A 20604-nucleotide genomic window follows, 5' to 3' on the forward strand; every position below is an offset into this window, starting at 1 on the left:
GCTATACTGCACCATGAGGAGTTTTTTCTTCTTACATGTGCCGATGGTGATATTAATACGTCCATGAGAGGATTGGCTTTATACACCTAGAGGTATTTCCTGTGGAGGTGATATTTGGTCTGACCTAGTGTGAAAGGAGATGACTTCCTGTCAATGTGTACTGAGATCCCTGTAATGGGGATCACACATTTCTGGTAAGAGGCCACTGTTACTGGTGTTTGGTGGAGGTTATCCATTCTGATCTTCTCACCCGCATCTTGGACCTCCTATTGGACTCCTTTCTTCTATGGACTCTCTATAATTATGCAATATCATCAGTAGTAACATTGATTGATTTTTATGATCACTGTATCAAGCGCTGCATACTTTGTTTTAATTCTGTCTGAGGTTGGGGTACAACAACTTTTTTTATGCTGGCAGCTGTTATCGTGGTCTGATTTTGTTCGCCTGATTAAGCGCAGTATATTCTGTTTTTTAAACAAAGGGATTGGCCAGTGCATTCCAAAAGGGAATACATTTAAAAGAGCTAAAATAAACCCAGGGTGGCTAAACTCCAACATAAAAATGCATATTAATACTAAAGAAAAGGCCTTCAAAAAATACAAGGCTGAGGGGTCATTGGCAGCATTCCAATATTACAAAGAGTGCAATAAGAAATGTAAAGGCGAAATCAAAGCAGCTAAAATAGAACACGAGAGACATATAGCGGAAGAGAGTAAAAAAAAAAAAAAAAAAACAAGAAATTCTTTAAGTATATAAATAGTAAGAAAGCGAGACCAGAACTCATTGGCCCCATAAAAGACAACAAAGGGAATCTGGCCACAGAGGACAGAGAGAAAGCGGAAGTGCTAAATAATTTTTTCTCTTCAGTCTTCACAAAAGAATCGGGGGGCTACACTAACCCAGCTTGTAATGCTAAATGAAATAATACACCTCAGGAAGTACCGCCATGGCTAACAGAAGATAGACTTAGAACTAAACTAGAGAAACTTAGCATAAATAAATCCCCGGGACCGGATGGCTTGCACCCGAGGGTTCTTAAAGAACTCAGCCAGGTGATAACCAGACCGTTATTCTTGATATTTAAGGATAGTCTACAGATGGGAATGGTGGCAGCTGATTGGAAAAAAGCCAACGTGGTACCAATATTTAAAAAAGGGCTGAGATATATCCCGGTAACTATAGACCTGTCAGCCTAACATCAATAGTCTGCAAGATTTTGGAGGGGATGTTAAGGGACTATATACAAGACTTTAGTAATGAAAACGGTATTATTAGTAGTAATCAGCATGGATTCATGAAAAATCGCTCTTGCCAGACCAATCTATTAACCTTCTACGATGAAGTGAGTTGCCACCTAGATAAAGGAAGGTCTGTGGATGTGGTGTATCTGGATAAAGGAAAGCCTGTGGATGTGGTGTATCTACATTTTGCAAAGGAATTTGACACAGTTCCCTACAAACGCTTACTGCACAAACTAAGGTACAGAGGTATGGACCATAGGGTGAGTACCTGGATAGAGAACTGGCTCCAGGGGTGAGTCCAGACAGTGGTGATAAATAGGGATTGCTCGGATTGGGCGGGTGTGGAAAGTGGGGTCCCCCGCGGATTTGTCCTGGGACCAATCCTATTTAATTTATTCATAAATGATCTAGAGGGAATATCTAGCACAATCTCGGTATTTGCGGATGATACTAAACTAAGCATGCCAATATCTTCTATGCAGGATGTGGAAACTAGGGATGATCGAACGGTTCGGGTCGACCATCGGTTCGGCCCGAACATTGGCTGTTCGAGGTACGGCCGAATTTAGAACTTTTTGACCAAAAAGTTCGGAATTCGGCAACCAGAACCGACCAAAATGCAATGGGACAGGAAATGGGCTTTAAAAGCCCGTGATTGGACCAGAACCATCAGTAAAAGCCAATTGAGGGGCAGGAGAATGCTAGGAATGTGATTGGAGTGACTAGGGGGTCCATAGTCCAATCATTAGTGAATACGCCCCCCAGTATATAAGATCGCCCCCGCCAAATTCCTAGCATTCTTGTACAGGACATGAAAGAGAGTGGAATGCTGTTCTGTTCTAATGTGTTACAAAGGGTCATTTAGCTATTTTTAGTGTGAGGAAAGGGATATCTAGTGTAGTTAGCGTGCTCCTTTTACACTTTAGTTAGCTTCAAAAATTTCGTTTCTGTAGGGAAAGTGTTAAGTGTAAGGGGACCGTAGTGTAGTGTAGGGTTAACTGACAGTGACTGCTATGGAAGGGTGACAAAACCCCTCCATAGCAGGGTGACCGCTATAGAGAAATGATCATTTCTCTGAGTGTAACGTTCATGCGTTTTTGTTAATGGATGGATTTGCAGCTGCAGAATTATCACACTCAGTAGCCTTGTAGAGATTCTGTTGAACAAACATATCCAACTCTCAGGACTTCATCACTGTGCACAGCCTGTTATGCAATATACATATACTCAATCTGATGTTTAATGGAGGGATAGAATATATGAGAATATATAGATGAGAGACAGGCTATTGTATGGTGAGCACTTAGGAGTAGTATTAGGAGAGTTGCAGGTGATGATTTAAGCAGATAGGTTCTGATGTCAAGTATAGTGCAGATGGTAGGAGGACACAGATGGAGTATACTTAGACAGAGTAACCTAGTGCAAGGATAGTTGAAGGTAGTCCCAAGAGCTAACAGTCTATGCAGATGATAGGAAATAGATAGGTACAGATAGTTCCGGTATTTGCAGTAGATGACAGTAGCAGTGCAGTTAGTAAGGAATCCCCTGTGGGGTACTTATCATTAGATAGGTTAGTAGTAACAGAGTTCTTAGTGAGAGGTGATCCAGTAGCGAGATATGGATCAGCAGCGTCACAGGAGAAGGTGCGGTGAACATGTGGTTTGAACGAGCAATGAGTGAGAGAAAGCCGGCGATTGAAATAGCCGCTCAGAGCGGCGCTCAGCAATGATGTCATCCGGTCTTAAAGGTGTATGCGTCTTTTGAATAACAAGATGAGACGCAATTAGCAAGAGAGAAATATGGGAATAAGGGTACCAGAGGTACCAGAACATTACACTGAGTTGCTTCGGAACTGGAATATGGCTTCTCACCAGCCAAGCATTTTTAATGCTGCAGGGGCTGCCACTGCCAGTGCTTTTTTGAGGACATGTTTGATGTCAGACATGACATCTGAACATGTGTATAGGGGGTATATATACACATATATGTCTGTATATATACCCCTAGACATATATAGGTGTGATAGTAGCAGAAATATATGCTTGCGCTAATGAAATCATTTACACTGATATATTTCTGCTACTATCACACCTATATATGTCTAGGTGTGTATAAACATATATGTGTGTATATACACCACTATACACAAGTTCAGATGTTTTGCCTGCCTCAAAAGAACCCAAAAAAATGCCAAAAAAAACGCTAGCGTCAAAAAAAAAAAAATGCCCAGGTGTGTTTTTGCTGGCATTTTTTGGGGGTTTTTGGAGGCAGGCAAAACATCTGAACTTGTGTATAGTGGTGTATATACACACATACATATATTTATATACACACCTAGACATATAGGTGTGATAGTAGCAGAAATATATGCTTGCGCTAATTAAATCATTTACACATATATATTTCTGCTACTATCACACCTATATAGGTCTAGGTGTGTATATAAATATATGTATGTGTGTATATACACCACTATACACAAGTTCAGATGTTTTGCCTGCTTCAAAAGAACCCAAAAAAATGCCAAAAAAACGCTAGCGTCAAAAAAAAAAAAAGCCCAGGTGTGTTTTTGCTGGCATTTTTTGGGGGTTTTTGGAGGCAGGCAAAACATCAGAACTTGTGCACAGTACCACTATACACAAGTTCAGATGTTTTTCCTGACTGCAAAGAACCCAACAAAAATGCCTGCTATTAAACCGGCAAGGTGTTACAGCAGAGAAGCCATATTCCTGTGCTGAAAGTTTTCTAATACAAACAATCTTCTTTTTTTATGGTTCTGGACATGCTACAGAGCTGAAACTTCACATGTACACCTTTTAGACCCCCCAGACACAAAATCACAAAAAAAAAGTTCTTAAAAATTGTCATTTTTGGTAAAAAAGCCAATTATTGAAAGAATTAAAAAAAAAAAGAGAGATTTTTTTATTTTTACTTTGGATTTCGTATCTGGGGGGTCTAAAAAGTGTACATGTGAAGTTTCAGCTCTGTAGCATGTCCAGAACCAGAAAAAAAAGATGGTTTGTATTAGAACACTTTCAACACAGGGGTATGGTTTCTCTGCTTTAACACCTTGCCGGTTAAATAGCAGGCATTTTTTGGGGTTCTTTGCAGTCAGGAAAAACATCTGAACTTGTGTATAGTGGTATATATACACACACTTATATGTTTATACACACCTAGCCATATATAGGTGTGATAGTAGCAGAAATATATTAGTGTAAATTATTTCATTAGCGCAAGCATTTATTTCTGCTACTATCACACCTATATATGTCTAGGTGTGTATATAAATATATGTATGTGTGTATATACACCACTATACACAAGTTCAGATGTTTTGCCTGCTTCAAAAGAACCCAAAAAAAAACTTTTTAGGGGCATTTATTGGGTTTTAGGGCTTAAAAATTGTGTTTTTTGATTACCGAAGTTCGGGTCCCATTGATTTCAATAAGGTTCTGAAATCCGGGCCGAACTTTCGGGAAGTTCGGATGTTCTGGCCGAACCGAACTTTTCAAAAGTTCGATCATCCTTAGTGGAAACCTTACAAGCAGACCTGAACAAAATAATGGGGTGGGCAACTACATGGCAGATGGCAGTGGCCACTCACTAAAACTAGAGGAAAAACGGTTTAACCTTATAATACGTAAGGGCTTCTTTACTGTCAGAGTGGTAAGGATGTGGAATTCTCTTCCACAAGCAGTGGTATCAGCAGGGAGCATCGATAGTTTCAAAATACTATTAGATGGGCACCTTAAAGACCACAACGTAAAGGGGTATACAATGTACGGTTAACAGCAAACACACACACATCATAGGTTGAACTGGAAGGACTGATGTCTTCAATCTCACAAATTATTTAACTATGTAACAGTATAGATCCTAACACATCACCCAGTCCATACCAGTATAGATCCTAACACATGAACCAGTCCATACCAGTATAGATCCTAACACATTACCCAGTCCATACCAGTATAGATCCTGACACATTACCCAGTCCATACCAGTATAGATATCCAGCATGTTATTTTTCCCCATTGAGATCTGATGTGTTTTCAAAGTGTTCCTTTCATTCTTTGGAGCAGTGTATGTTGGTCGAGCATTTCAAAGTGTAAAAGAGATCTGTGGTGGAACTGGGTGCAATCACAACACCAAACTATGACAACTAACCAGATCAATGATACCACCCAACCAAACATCACTAAGTAAGCTTTAACCCATTCTTCCATAATTACCCGAGCTGATATCTGGAGAAGTTTCTTCCTCTTTAACTGCGTCCATCATCCCAACCTCCTCTGTAAAATGCTGATGACCCCTCACATACGTCTTTTCCTTTATAACCCCAATTTGTACATTTATCGGATCTTCATCCTGAACCAACAAAATGGCAGAAATAATATTAAATACAAAAAAATAATAATAATAGAAGAATGATATCTCTTAGGGCTTGGGATCACTTTCCTACATTCTCATCTACCTGATGATGGTGAGGGATGGTGTGACCTTCCTTTGTGGAATCCCGGGAATACAGAGGACGGGGACATCTCTCTGGTGCATTTCGGGAACTGGATGATTCCACCATGGTGTCCTGGTACTGCTTTCTGTGACCATTTGGAAACTCTGCCTCCTCCATTACAAAATCCTCATCATCCTCCTCTTTTATCTCTTCTTTAATGTTGACCTGTGTGGAATCCCGGGAATACAGAGGACGGGGACATCTCTCTGGTGGGTTCCTGGTATTAGGTGGCTCCATCATATCCTTGTGTCCTTCTGAAAACTCCTCCATCACTCCATACTCCTCATCCTCCTCTTTATACTCTTCTTTAACAACAATATTATACTCACCGAGGTTTCCACTCTGAATATATAATAAAACATTCATTGTAACAAACACACTTGTGTATAAATCATAACTATCAGTAATTGTTCCTCATCTACCTGATGATGGTGGGGGATGGTGTGATCTTCCTGTGTGGAATCCCGGGAATACAGAGGAAGGGGACATCTCTCTGGTGGATTTCTGTAACTGGATGACTCCACCATGGTGTCCTGGTACTGCTTTCTGTGACCTTTTGGAAACTCTGCCTCTTCGATTACAAAATCCTCATCATCCTCCTCTTTTACCTCAACTTTAGAATCTCTCAGATTTCCACTCTGAATATATAATAAAAATGACATCAATGGTAACAATGCAGATAATGTACAGATCCTAATAATACTATCAGTGATTGTTCCTCATCTACCTGATGATGGTGGGGGATGGTGTGATCTTCCTGTGTGGAATCCCGGGAATACAGAGGACGGGGACATCTCTCTGGTGGGTTCCCATTACTGGATCCATCTGTAGGAAACACACACACTGACTGAATACATTGTTTCTATGTGTTTATCAGATGATGGGGGATCTAGGTGGATCCTCCGTACTGCTCTCTCCTTTACAATAAAGTCTCCTCTTACCCGGTGATGTGAGGGGCGGCTGATTCTCCATCATGACGTCTTTGTAGAAATGGGTCTACAAATCCTCAAACATCAATCCATATACCCAAACAGTTTTTGTATTTAGTGGCCATCACTCACCTGTGCTGATGTCTGGAGAAGATTCCTCCTCTTTAACTTTGTCCATCATCCCAACCTCTTCCCTGAACTGCTGATCACCCCTCACATACGTCTCTTCTTCCTCTTTAACCTCATCTTTTATATCTATCAGATTTTCATTCTAAACAAAAAAATAGCAGGGAATGGTTGCTTTAAAATGTGAGCACAAATAACCTTATACAGAAAAGTGGAATATATCTTCATACAGTCAGATCACTTTTACGATCTCGACTTCCATCTTCACCTACCTGATGATGGTGAGGGATGGTGTGACCTTCCTGTGTGGAATCCCGGGAATACAGAGGATGGGGACATCTCTCTGGTGGGTTCTCATTACTGGATCCATCTGTAGGAAACACACACACTGACTGAATATATTGTTTCTATGTGTTTATCAGATGATGGGGGATCTAGGTGGAGCCTCCGTACTTCTCTCTCCTTTACAATAAAGTCTCCTCTTACCCGGTGATGTGAGGGGCGGCTGATTCTCCATCATGACGTCCTTGTAGAGATCCTTGTGTCCTATGAATCTTCTGAGAATCTTCCTTACCTCTCTGGTCAGGTCTGTGCTTTATTAATAGAGATAAGAGCGATATCATGAGAGACGCAAAAGAAACCATGGTGGCAGCATTGGGTCTAAGTGAAAAGTGGGTGACAGAAGCATCAAATATGGGGTGTGAGGAGTGGAGATCTGCAATGTTGAATAAGGGAATGAGGAGTGGGAGACAACAGTGTCAGTGGGGGTTGTGGAATATAGGTGAGCAGTGTGGGAAGGGGGGTGAGGAGAGGGGAACAACAGTATTGGATGAGGAATGAGAAGTAGGGAACAGGGGTGATAGATGGGGGTGAGGAATGGGGGACAGCAGTGTTAGATGGGGGGTGAGGAGTGGGGGACAGCGGTGTTAGATGGGGTGAGGAAAAGGGGGAAGCGGTGTTAGATGGTGGTGAGGAATGGGGGACAGCGGTGTTAGATGGGGTGAGGAAAAGGGGGACAGCGGTGTTAGATGGGGGTGAGGAGCGGGGGACAGCAGTGTGAGATGGGGGTGAGGAATGGTGAACAGCAGTGTTAGATGGGGGGTGAGGAGTGGGGGCCCAGTTGGTGTTGGGGCAGAGGACGGGATTAATGTTAGTAGTGACAAGGTAGGAAACCTGCTGAATATTTCCAAAGGTGAGTGTCGGGGTCACCCCGAGCTCTGCCTCTTCCCCAGATAGATTATGAGTACCTCGGCTCTGCCTGGTGAGGGCGCTACAGGAGAGCTGGAGGAAGTTTTGCTGCTCATCCTACTTATGTGATTTCACTGGGGGACTGCAATCTGATTCTCAGTGTTATGCGTTCCTCTGTTTCTGTTCCCTCGGCATAAAAGGACATTTTATTTATGTAATTAAAGATTATACATAGAAAATAATATCTTATTACCTCCTCTGCTGCCACTTCCAGCTACGTCTCCTCTCTACTTTCTCCCGACTCGCCTCTGAAATTCCTTTTTATAGCTGACCTCATTTCCTGTCAGTATCTTACATCACTTCCTGTCAGTATCTTACATTACTTCCTGTCTTTACCTCATCACTTCCTGTCTGTGCGTTCCATCTGAGAGAAGTCAGGTCACCACCTTGTGGACCATGTTGTTAGGTGACCAGATTTTTAAAATGAAATCCAGGGACATATTTTTTTTTTTTTTTACAAATGGTAAACTATTTTATAAGCATATTTCCTTGAAATGATCTATGCGGTGTATGTTGGATGTGTTTATGGAATGATTGTATGATATATATGTTATTTCTCACATTTTGTCCATGAGATAGAAAAAAATAAAGATAAAGATACTTTTTAAAATGTTTTGGGATGGGGCTACCAAATGTTAGGAAGATAAGATAGAGGAAAAACTTGGCGGGGGGGATGGGGGCAGCTAAATTCAAATCCAATCCGGGCAGGAGTGATGGTGTCACCTTCTCTGCAAAAGGTAAGAAATATCGCAGAGCTGCAATGTGCAAATAGTGGTGAAACACCAGTTATATAATGATAATAAAATGTAAAATATGCACATCAATTGTACTATTTATTATGATTATATATGGGGGGGAGGGGGGTCACCACTATTTGCACATTGCAGCTCTGCGATATTTCTTACCTTTTGCAGAGAAGGTGACACCATCACTACTATATTGTAATACGTTGGTTGATTTGCACAGGATATTCATTTATAGGTTTTACCATTATAAGTCCATTTGTAGAATTTTATAGATGAAGTGTATGGCAGTGCTGCATTTTTTGTTTTTTATTGTTGCACGTTAGATGAGGGAACCGGCTAACAAGATTCTCTTATTGCTTTTGAGATTTTTTTAGTTGCATGGTAGTTGTTTTACTTGATTTGTTATGTCCCCTGTGGACAGGTAACCAGTGGCCCTGCATATTGGTGGTCAGTGTGCCCCCTGTATGCTGGTGGTCAGTGTGTCCCCTGTATGCTGGAGGTCAGTGTGTCCCCTGTATGCTGGTGGTCAGTGTGCCCCCTGTATGCTGGTGGTCAGTGTGCCCCCTGTATGCTGGTGGTCAGTGTGCCCCCTGTATGCTGGTGGTCAGTGTTCCCCTGTATGCTGGTGGTCAGTGTGCCCCCTGTATGCTGGTGGTCAGTGTGCCCCCTGTATGCTGGTGGTCAGTGTGCCCCCTGTATGCTGGTGGTCAGTGTTCCCCTGTATGCTGGTGGTCAGTGTTCCCCTGTATGCTGGTGGTCCGTGTTCCCCCGTATGCTGGTGGTCAGTGTGCCCCTGTATGCTGGTGGTCAGTGTGCCCCTGTATGCTGGTGGTCAGTGTGCCCCTGTATGCTGGTGCTACGTGCAGGGTGCAGGAGGATTCTACATACAATAAGATACTATTGCACAGGGTGCAGGAGGATGCCACGTGCAGGGTTCAGGAGGATGCCACGTGCAGGGTTCAGGAGGAAGACAGGAGTTCACTTGTACAAGACCCAGAGGAGTCAATGGGCCCTTCTGAGGAGCGTGAGGAGTCTCAACCTAGTTGTAGCTCTCAAGGGTTGGAAAGTGAATCTGAACCCAGAGATGGGGTGTCATTAAGGCTACGAAGTGAAATACACCCGCCAAAGAGACTGACCTATGATACCCTAGGAGAGAGTTCTGAAGAACAAATTGTAACGTCCCAATGCCCCACACAAGTAACTGCCTCTTCTGTTGGGATTCCCAAGGAAGATGATCTTATTCCACCCGCTGACACTATTAGGTTGGCCACTGATTTCTTGTTGGCCTATTGTGAGAGTGAATCAGACCTTTCTAGTAATTTGTATAGTCAGCTGTTTGAAGGTGCATTTATTGACCAGTTGTCAGCTGCTATTAGTTCTACACAAGACTGCTGTTAGTTTTAATTCTGTGGTACTTTATATCTCAATGGAGTCTCCCACTTAGGAGTCCTATCATCTTTGGGGACCAAAGACATTCAAGTGGGGGGAGGATGTAGCCAAGTGAAGAAATCGCTACCAGCATAGTTAAGGCTGATATACTGCTCCTTTAAGTTTGTTGCTTATTTTGAGGTTCTCCTGAAGAGTGGCGTGTTGGATTGTGGAATATATAGTCCAGTGGAGGATAAAGACTGTGCAAAGTGGGCCGGGTGGAACTATCCTCCCGGGGAGCTGCAGGTTCCGCGGGGGGCTATGGGAGAGTCTATAAATAAGGGGCGGAGTCGGATGTTCGCTCTCTTGCCTCGGGGACCCCGTGCGGGGGGATGTGCCGGCGAACCGCTGTGGAGAGCAGAGCGAGTAGAGGCCGTGGCCTAGTGCGGAGACACCTTGGAGAGGTGGCGGATGTCACAGAGGAGTGACTGATCGAGAGCGGAGACTTGGAGAGGATGTTACAAAGAGGTACAGCCTGGTGCGGAGGACTGTCGGAGAGGAGTGTAAGAGGATTGGGTGAGAGATACCTAATTGTAATGAGCACAGCAGCTCACGGACACAGTGAAAGGGTCTGTGACGCAGTAGAGAAACAGAGAGGACTTTAATGTAGTGGAGCAGTTGCCATGGGACACTCCTGATCTTTCATAGTGCACTCTTTCAGGCTTTATTTAAGATTGATATGGATTCTCTTGAGATATATCCATGCAGCTGAGTTAGTCAGATCCAACTGTTTTAGATTGTAGATTAGGGGGCCGGATGCATGGATAGGGAGGCGGTGCCCTGGCGCCCCCAATGCACCAGCCGACTCTGCTCAGCAGAATGGACAGACTGCTCACCGTTAACACCCAACTGCAGTCTGATCCAATCTGCCCAGATGGAGAGGAACCGATCCCCTTCCAATTGTTTTTAGTGGAGCGGATTGCTCCAAGAGAATAGAGGGTCCAGTTGGGTCCACCTGAAAAACAGACAGGTGGATAAAATTAGACTGCTCATTTAAAAGTGCAATGTGATGGAAATAGAGAATAATTAATATATGTACGTTCCAAAGTGCTAGTGCAGTAAATAGGTTTCATACAAAAAGTCCAATGAAATTGTGTCCTGATAAACTTGTGCAGATCCAATGCAAGCTGTTTGCACCAACTTCAGTGTGACATCACCAAGACAATGCACACACCATCTGCTTACCAATAATTGTGTCCTCTTACAATTATGAGGTCATGTGTGCTTTGTCATCTGCTGGATATTTGCAGCCACTTCACTCAAAAAGCAACAGTGGCGGTGTGATGGCTTTCTCCCAAATGCGGCCTTTTACCACTCTATGCAAACCCCGGATATGCAAAGAATAAAGCACGCTGCTATAGGACATTACCATGCCAATGAAACAATTTGTCTCTTTATCCTAGTAAAGTTTGCTGTAAGTACATTAATAAAGCAGCTAATGCACTATAGAGTGCTTTATTCTTTGCATGTCGGGGCTTTCCTTTGATTGGCACCGGACTGGACAGAGTGGTAAAAGGCCGCCTTTGGGAGAAAGCCATCATACCGGCATTGTTGCTTTTTGAGTGAAGTGGCTGCAAATATCCGGCGGATGACAAGCACACAGGACCTCATACGTTTTATGAAGTCAAATTTTTTGGTTTGTGATTTGCCTTGGTGATGTTACACTGAAGTCGATGCAAACAGCTTGCAGTGGATCTGCATAAGTTTCTCACTGACTTTTTATATGAAATGAATGTTTTATGCATATTGTTTATTGCACCAGCACTTTGCACATATATTATTCCTGATAATCACATTGCGGCTCACACTTATATGATGGATGCTTATGGAAGATATTTTGTATTACTGCAATTTTTTGGAAATTTGAAAGCAGTTTGATAGCATTGAAAATTATTTAAAGGAACAGCGCACCTAATTTTTATTTGGAAAAATATTTTGGTGTTGATATATTCGGGGCACAGATATATTATGGGGGGAATTCTCCAAACTCTGGTGCAAAGAGGAACCCTGATGTAAGGGGGGCTTTGTCACCAGAGCCCCCTTTGATCAGAGTTGCCAGTGTTCTCCCTTAAATCAGGGTGCACAGAGCTCCTTTTCATCAGAGTTTCCCATTACATTATAAAGGGGAACTCTGTGGATATTGATGAAGGGGCTCATACAGGTTCTGAGTCCCATCCTCCCAGCAGTGCTGCTGTCTCGGGTGGAAGAATGGTGGTGGGGAGCACCAAAATGCACCTTCGCCTATGTACACAAAAATCCTGGCACCGGCCCTGCTCATGGGCCCAGCTGAGGACATTTAGGGCCTTAAGATCAAAGATGTGGTGGATGTGCCCTTTTGGTTTGGGAACTGTGATCAGAGTAGAACTCCTGGAACTCTTCTGGCCACAGACCCGGAAATGCAGATGACTTACAGGTACGTGATTCTTCGCAGAATGGCTGCCTTGCAGCAGTGCATGTATGTGGGGGCGGGCAAAAATAAAAAAAAGTCTCCCTGATAAAGAGAGAGGTTATTATATGGTGGATTTTATGTGGAACTCCTATGCCCAGCTGAGGACATTTAGGGCCTTCGAGATTGAAGATGTGGTGGATGTCCCCTTTTGGTTTGGGAACTGGGGACAAAGTAGAACTCCTGGGCCCAGCTGAGGACATTTAGGGCCTTAAGATTGAAGATGTGGTGGATGTCTCCTTCTGGTTTGGGAACTGTGGACAGAGAAGAACTCCTGGAACTCTTCTGGCCACAGACCCGGAAATGCAGATGACTTACAGGTACGTGATTCTTCGCAGAATGGGTGCCTTGCTGCAGTGCATGTATGTGGGGGCTGGGAAAAATAAAAAAAAAGTCTCCCTGATAAAGAGTGAGTGTCAGGGTTACCTGATCTGAGGCCGAGGTGCTAAGAGGGCTCCCCTTGCGGCTCAGTGCGGCTCAACCCTGGAGATGGTACAGAGGGTGTGGCACCCCAAGTGGCACGGGTTACCAGCTGCAGGCAGGTAGGTAGAACCAGGAGCAATCTGAGAGCGAACTCGAACAGGCTGTAATCACAGCAGGGTATAAGTCTTTCAAGGGCTCTGAAGCAGCCGGGCTACCTTGTGCTGAGGAATAGTCTCTAGTAGCGGAGACAGGTACTGGCCGAGGTCTTGGACTGGAGCAGGCAGCTGGAACCATGGTACAAGCCGAGGTCATGCACAGGAGACAACCAGAATAGCCGAGGTCTTGAAGCAAACCGGGGTCATACACGGTAGGTAACAGAAGCAAGGTCAGTGGGAGAAGCCAAGGGTCAAACCAGGAGCAGGAGATCAAATGGAATCAGGAACAAGCCAAGGTCACAACAGGAAATCACAGTAACACAGGAAGCTGAGAGATAATCCAGCAATGAGTCTGATCCTATGGCCACCTTTTATAGGCCTTTTCCCTGACAGGCCAGCAGAGGGCTGTGTCAGTTGAGTCAGGAATGTCCATTGCTATTACTGGCAATGTTGCCAGTTCTCCTACGGTCATTTCCCTGACAGTGCCCCCCCCCCCCAAGGGGCAGCCTCCGGATACCCAGAAGGGCCAGTCTCTCTGAGTGTCTGTTGTGGAACTCCCGGATCAGTCTAGGAGCGTGTACATTATCTGCAGGCTCCCAGGAAATTTCCTCTGCAGAATATTCCTTCCACTTGATGAGGTACTGGGTTTTTCTACCCCTCTTTCTGCAGTCCATTATGACCTCCACTTCGTACTCCGCTTCACCTTCCACCAGGACTGGAGGAGGAGGCAATTCATCCCTACCAGAAAAAGGACTGGGTACAACTGGTTTTAGCAGAGATACGTTAAATGCTGGGTGAATTTTGTAGTAGCTGGGTAAAACCAGTTCGAAAGCCACAGGGTTGACCTCCCTTTTGATCTCAAAGGGTCCAACGAATCTTAGACCCAGTTTCCAGGATGGGCAGGAAAGTTTAAGATCAGCTGAGGAAAGCCACACTTTGTCCCCTTTTTTAAAGGTGGGTTTGTTTCTTTTCTTTTTATTATAGAACCTCTTGTAATCTGTTTGTGCTTTCTGGATGGCCTCCTGAAGGAATAAGTAGTTTGTCCGGATAGAATCAATCCGGTCTTGGACTGCAGGGACAGATGCCTCAGGAAGGGTATTGGGCAAAAAGGAGGGATGGAACCCATAATTCGCCCAAAATGGGGACTGGTTAGTGGCGGCATGTACCAAATTATTGTATGCAAACTCCGCACATGGGAGAAGGGATATCCAGTCATTTTGGGCAAAAGTACAGAAACAACGAAGATACTGTTCTAGAGTCTGGTTTGTTCTGTCTGGCCATTGCTTTGGGGATGGTAAGCAGAAGAAAGACATATTTTAATGGACAAGGTCTTACAAAGATCCTTCCAGAATCTGGAGGTGAACTGTACTCCTCTATCGGAAACAATTTTATCCGGAAGCCTATGTAGACTGATTACTTCCTTGATGAACATTTTTGCTGTTTCTGGGGCTGATGGAGTGCCGGTCATGGGCAAGAAGTGGGCCATTTTGGTCAGACGTTCCACTACCACCAGGATGGTAGGAAAACCCCCAGAGGAAGGTAAGTCAACAATAAAGTCCAATGAGATCATCTTCCAGGGTTGCTCAGGGATGGGTAGAGGCCTTAACAGACCCCAGGACTTGGTGTTGAACCCCTTGTAGAGCTGACAGACCACACAGGAGCTAACGTAAGACTGGCAATCCTTCCTTAAACTTGGCCACCATAAGGAGCGTTGGATAATCTCAAGGTTCTTTCGTACACCAAAATGTCCGGCCAGCTGATGGTCATGGAAAGTCTTTAGAACTTGGAGCCTGACTGGTTGGGGAACAAAAACTTTGTCCTGGTGCCAAAGTAACCCGTCTCGACTCACCAAGGGGGGTACTTCTGTGTCCGCATACTAGGTGGATGCCTGTTTAATTGAGGATTTTAATTCTGGCTGGATCAGGAAAAAATGTTGTGCTGACAGAATGGTACTTGGTTCCACAGACTCAGGGGTATCAGGGAACATTCGGGAGAGGGCGTCTACTTTCTCATTCTTGGAGCCTGGTCGTTAAGTTATGTGGAAATTAAATCTTGAGAAAAATAAAGCCCACCGGGCCTGTCGTGGTCTCAGATGTTTAGCAGCCCTCAGGTATTCTAAATTTTTATGATCCGTGAAGATCATAATTGGGTGGGCGGCACCTTCCAATAAATATCTCCACTCCTCCAAGGCGGTTTTAATGGCCAAAAGTTCTCGGTCACCCACGTCATAATTTCACTCTGAGGGGCTCATCTTTTGAGAGAAAAAGGCAATAGAGTGGAGTAAGGCCTTAGGTCCTTGGCGCTGAGACAAGATGGCTCCTGTGGCTATTTCTGAGGCGTCTACCTCTAATACAAAGGATAAAGCTGGATCTGGGTGCTGTAAGACTGGTGCAGAGGTGAACAGTCCTTTGAGTTTGGCAAATACTGCCTGAGCTTCTGGGGACCATTTGAATCTGGTAATTGGTGAAATGATAGCTGAAAAGTCTTTTACAAATCTTCGGTAAAAATTTGCAAATCCTATGAATCATTGAACACCCTTCTTATTTGAAGGGGCTGGCCATTCAAGGATAGCTTTCACCTTTTGTGAGTCCATTGCGATTCCCTCGGTAGAGATGATAAGATCCAGGAATTGGATGGAAGTCTTTTCAAATTCACACTTTTCTGCTTTAATGTATAAACTGTGCTTCCTTAGAGTCGCAAGGACTTTTTTCACGTGAGCTCTGTGGAGATCCAGGGTAGCAGAGAAGATGAGGATGTCATTTAGGTAAACGATTACGAAATAGTCCAGAAATACCCAGAAAATATTGTGTACGAAGTGCTGGAATGTGGCTGGGGCGTTACATAATCCGAATGGCATAACTAAATATTCAAAATGTCCGAACCGGGTCCTGAAAGCTGTTTTCCATTCGTCCCCCATTCCGGATACGAACCAGATTGTAAGCTCCCCGTAGGTCAAGTTTAGTAAAGAGCTGGGCAGTTCGGAACCTTTGGAAGAGTTCAGAAATGAGGGGAAGTGGGTATCAGTTTTTAATAGTAATTTTGTTAAGTTCTCTGTAATCCACACATGGCCTTAGTGAACCATCCTTCTTCCCGACAAAAAAAATTCCAGCTCCAGCGGGGGAGGAAGAAGGACGGATGAATCCCTTTTCAAGGTTCTCATCAATATACAGTCGTAAAGTCTCTAGCTCAACCTCAGATAACGGAAATATACGCCCAAAGGGGATCTCGGCATCGGGAAGCAGTTCAATGGGGCAGTCGTAAGGCCGATGAGGTGGGAGAACATTAGCCTTCTTCTCATCAAAAACATCCAAAAACTCATGATAGACTGTAGGTATAGCCTGACTGACATCTGGAATTGATTGGATGGTTGAACAACTGGTGGGACTGCTAACCCCGGGAACGAAGCAGTGTTGCAGACAGTAGGAAGAGGGAAAGGAAATCTCCAGTTGATCTGTGAATTATGGGCCTGCAACCAGGGAATTCCCAGGATGATGGGGAACATGGGAGAGCAAAGGATGTCAAAACAAATTAATTTCTGGTGGCCAGTCTGTTATCGTGAGGATGGGCTTGGTTTCCTGGGTGACAAGTCCAGAACTGGGCAAGGAACCATCGGCCAGATGCACCTCAAGTCACTGACGTTTATTGCAGAGGGGTACACGGAGTCTTCTTGCCAAAGTCAAGTCCATAAAACAGCTGCAAGCCCCCGAATCAACTATGGCCTCTTCTGCCACGTGTAGTGAGACAGGAAGAACGAGATGAGACGGAGAATATCCGGATACTTGGAAGTAAGAACTTTGTGGGAGGAACTTACGGGGTCTCACGGGGCAGTTTCGTAGGAAGTGTCCGGACCCTCCGCAGTAGAGACAAAGATTGGCTTGTCGGCGGCATTGTCGCACCAGGCCGATCTGCATTGGTTCATCCTCTGCATGGATAGCGGGGAAAGGCGCTGGTGCTGTAGTTGGAGTGAAGTGGTAAGGGACCCTAGGCAACATCCAGGTTGGGCGAGAAGTCTGTGAGCGCTCAGAGCGACGCTCCCGGAGGCGCCTATTGAGCTGGATAGTAAGTTGAATCAGTCCTTTCAGGGTAGTGGGAGTCTCTACCCTGGCCAGCTCATCCTTAAGAGATTCGGATAATCCCAGACGGTATTGGTACCTAAGGGCCGTCTCATTCCAGCACGTATCAGCAGACCACTTGCGGAACTCTACTGTGTAATCTTCGGCGGGGCATTTTCCCTGCTGGAGGGAATGCAAGGTAGCCTCAGCTGTACCCACACGCTGAGGATCATCATAAATTTGGGCCATTAGATCAAAGAAAGTGTCCATAGAATTGAGAGCAGGGTCTTTTTGTTCCAGCAGGCCATGGGCCCAGGCCTGGGGCTCCTCCAACAGTAATGAAATCACAAACCCAACCTTTACAGTCTCTGAAGTAAAAGTTCTAGGCTGGAGGGCCAGGTATAGTTGGCAGGTGTTTCTGAAGGCCCTGAATTTCTTTCGATCACTGGAGAAGCGTTCAGGTATTGGCACCCGTGGCTCAGGAGGAGGAACCATAGCGTAGGAGGAAACTGGCTGTCCCGTAAGGGATGGAACAGAAACTGTGCTGGTGGATGGAGGACTGAGATCCGCAGGAGAAATTGTCAGATGTTGCAGTCGACCTTCCAGTTGGAAGTATCCCTCCTGCAGACGCTGTACTATCTGGGTGAGGGCAGTGACCTGTTGGCATAGAGCCTTGAGTGGGGAAGCACCTCTGTCGACCTCTGACATGGCTGGATTATACTGTCAGGGTTTCCTGATCCGAGGCTGAGGTGCTAAGAGGGCTCCCCTTGCGGCTCAGTGTGGCACACCCCTGGAGATGGTACAGAGGGTGTGGCGCCCCAAGTGGCACGGGTTACCAGCTGCAGGCAGGTAGGTAGAACCAGGAGCAATCAGAGCGCACTGGAACAGGCTGGAATCACAGCAGGGTATAAGTCTTTCAAGGGCTCTGAAGCAGCCGGGCTACCTTGTGCCGAGGAATAGTCTCTAGTAGCGGAGACAGGTACTGGCCAAGGTCTGGGACTGGAGCAGGCAGCGGGAACAGTGGTACAAGCCGAGGTCATGCACAGGAGAGAACCAGAATAGCCAAGGTCTTGATGCAAGCCGGGGTCATACATGGTAGGTAACAGAAGCAAGGTCAGTGGGAGAAGCCAAGGGTCAAACCAGGAGCAGGTGATCAAACGGAACCAGGAACAAGCCAAGGTCACAACAGGAAATCCAAATAGGAAGCACAGAAAGCTGAGAGATAATCCAGCAATGAGTCTGATCTTATGGCCACCTTTTATAAACCATTTCCCTGACAGGCCGGCAGAGGGCTGTGTCAGTTGAGTCAGGAAAGTCCATTTCTATTACTGGCAATGTTGCCAGTTCTCCTACGGCCATTTCCCTGACAGAGAGGTTATTATATGGTGGATTTTATGCGGAACTCCTGGGCCCAGCTGAGGACATTTAGGGCCTTAGGATTGAAGATGTGGTGGATGTCTCCTTTTGGTTTGGGAACTGTGGACAGAGAAGAACTCCTGGAACTCTTCTGGCCTTAGCTCAGTGAGATAGAGTTTGGAAGACTAATGTCATAGACAGGTTGATAAAAAGTTTAGGGCTTTAGAAAGGGCCTCCAATGGCTGTCAATGTGGTGCCTTCTCCACTCTCCATCTCACTAATAAAACCCCAATGGATGACTCTCTATGAACTGATCACATTCCAATCACCGATCATCTAATCATTGGTAAAAAAGAAGACTCGGCACAGAATATTGTACGAAGAGTTTTTATTGGACAAGATCAGAATAAGCGATTACCACACAGTAATGATATGAATAAAATAAAGCTTAAATCTTTTATAATAGAATTAACAAATGTATCAAATGTATTAATAATCATACATTGGTTGGACCAATAAAAAGCCGGCTACTTCAATAAACCTAAAGGAGCAAAAAAATTAAGCAACCAATCATCAGGTATGCATTCTTGACCGTGATGCGATTGAGGACCCTATAATCAATGCAAGGTCTCAACTCCCCCCCCTTCTAAGAAGGTTCACCAGTGAAAGATAAATCCTGATTGGCTGCTGTGGGTTAATGCATGTTACAGTGATCTTTTTCCATCCAGTAGGTTAGATCTATATACATATTTATAAGTAGAACACAAAAAGAATGTATTGTCAGAATTGTTTGTCTGCTGCCCTATGTATTGTCATGAATGCCCACTTGTTGCCCCCATGTATTACCAACAGGTGCGCACACCGTGGTGAAGAAGCACGATATTACGTGTGAAACGCGTCCACCTTTCTGTATCCCGTATTGACTGTCTGCAATAAATATCATCGCTATAACCTGTTGGAGTGCGACCATTTTCATTGGTTTTATGCCCCGTATATTGTCAGGATTGCCCACTTATTATCCCATGTATTGTGCGGATTGCCCACCTGTTGCCCCATGTTTTGTCTTAATTGCTCACTTGTTGCCCCACGTATTGTCATGGCTTCCCGCCTGTTGCCTTATGTGGGGAGGGATCGGTAAAGGTAGATAGTTGAGTCATAATTTTACCACCCCCCTTAAGCTTAAATGGCAGCCAGATGGGGCGGTACACATGGCACTGCAAACCTCGCACCCCCCGGTCACATTGGGCAATGCTATTCAACTGAATGGGGTTGTGCCGCAACAGCCCCGATGCATACGGTTGCGGCGTATTGGCGTGGTTAACATAAGGGCTCCCAGCTGCCTGCCAACCCCACAGTGGGTCAGAGGGCGATGCGGGTGTAAACCAACCCCGAGTGCACTGTGGTGGTTTCACATTTGTTTATGGACTAAACAGTTCCACCCGTTACAATCCAGCATCCATTTCCCGTTGTACCAGCAGGGGGTGCACTCTGATGTTTCATTATATTTCCTTTATTTTTAAACATTTCCCACACTCTGAACATGAAATCGGAGCCTCTAATATAAGTGTGAATTCTTTGCTGTTTGAAACGTACATAAGGGGTGAAACATTTCCCGCACTCTGAACATTAAATAGGACTCTCGGCCGTATGAACTTTCTGGTTTCTAAAAAATAAACCTTTGTTTGGAAAACATTTCCCGCACTCGTAACAACATCTGTGTGTAAGTAGGTGTTCTTTCTTAGTAAAACATTTCCCGCACTCTGCACAAGATGAGAGACGCTCACCTGTATGAACTTTCCGGTGCCTAACAAGTAGACATGTGAACGCAAAACATTTCCCGCACTCTGAACATGAACAGGGAAGCTCACCTGTGTGTATTCTCTAAAGGCTAAGAAGGTTTCCTTTTTTATTAAAACATTTCCAGCACTCTGAACA

At 44.8% G+C, this 20604-nt stretch overlaps 2 protein-coding genes across 2 annotated transcripts in view; one reads left to right on the forward strand and one right to left on the reverse strand.

The window, feature by feature from the left end:
* The window catches only part of LOC309550230 (uncharacterized protein), a gene marked incomplete at its 5' end in the record, with an annotated part of 1091635 nt that overhangs the window by 694582 nt on the left and 376449 nt on the right, over positions 1-20604 (reverse strand). The window lies entirely within an intron of this gene.
* The window catches only part of LOC309548756 (uncharacterized protein), a gene marked incomplete at its 3' end in the record, with an annotated part of 240460 nt that overhangs the window by 114081 nt on the left and 105775 nt on the right, over positions 1-20604 (forward strand). The window lies entirely within an intron of this gene.

The sequence above is a fragment of the Pelophylax lessonae genome, assembly GCF_965119305.1.
Source record: "Pelophylax lessonae genome assembly, chromosome: 3".
Taxonomy (NCBI): domain Eukaryota; kingdom Metazoa; phylum Chordata; class Amphibia; order Anura; family Ranidae; genus Pelophylax; species Pelophylax lessonae.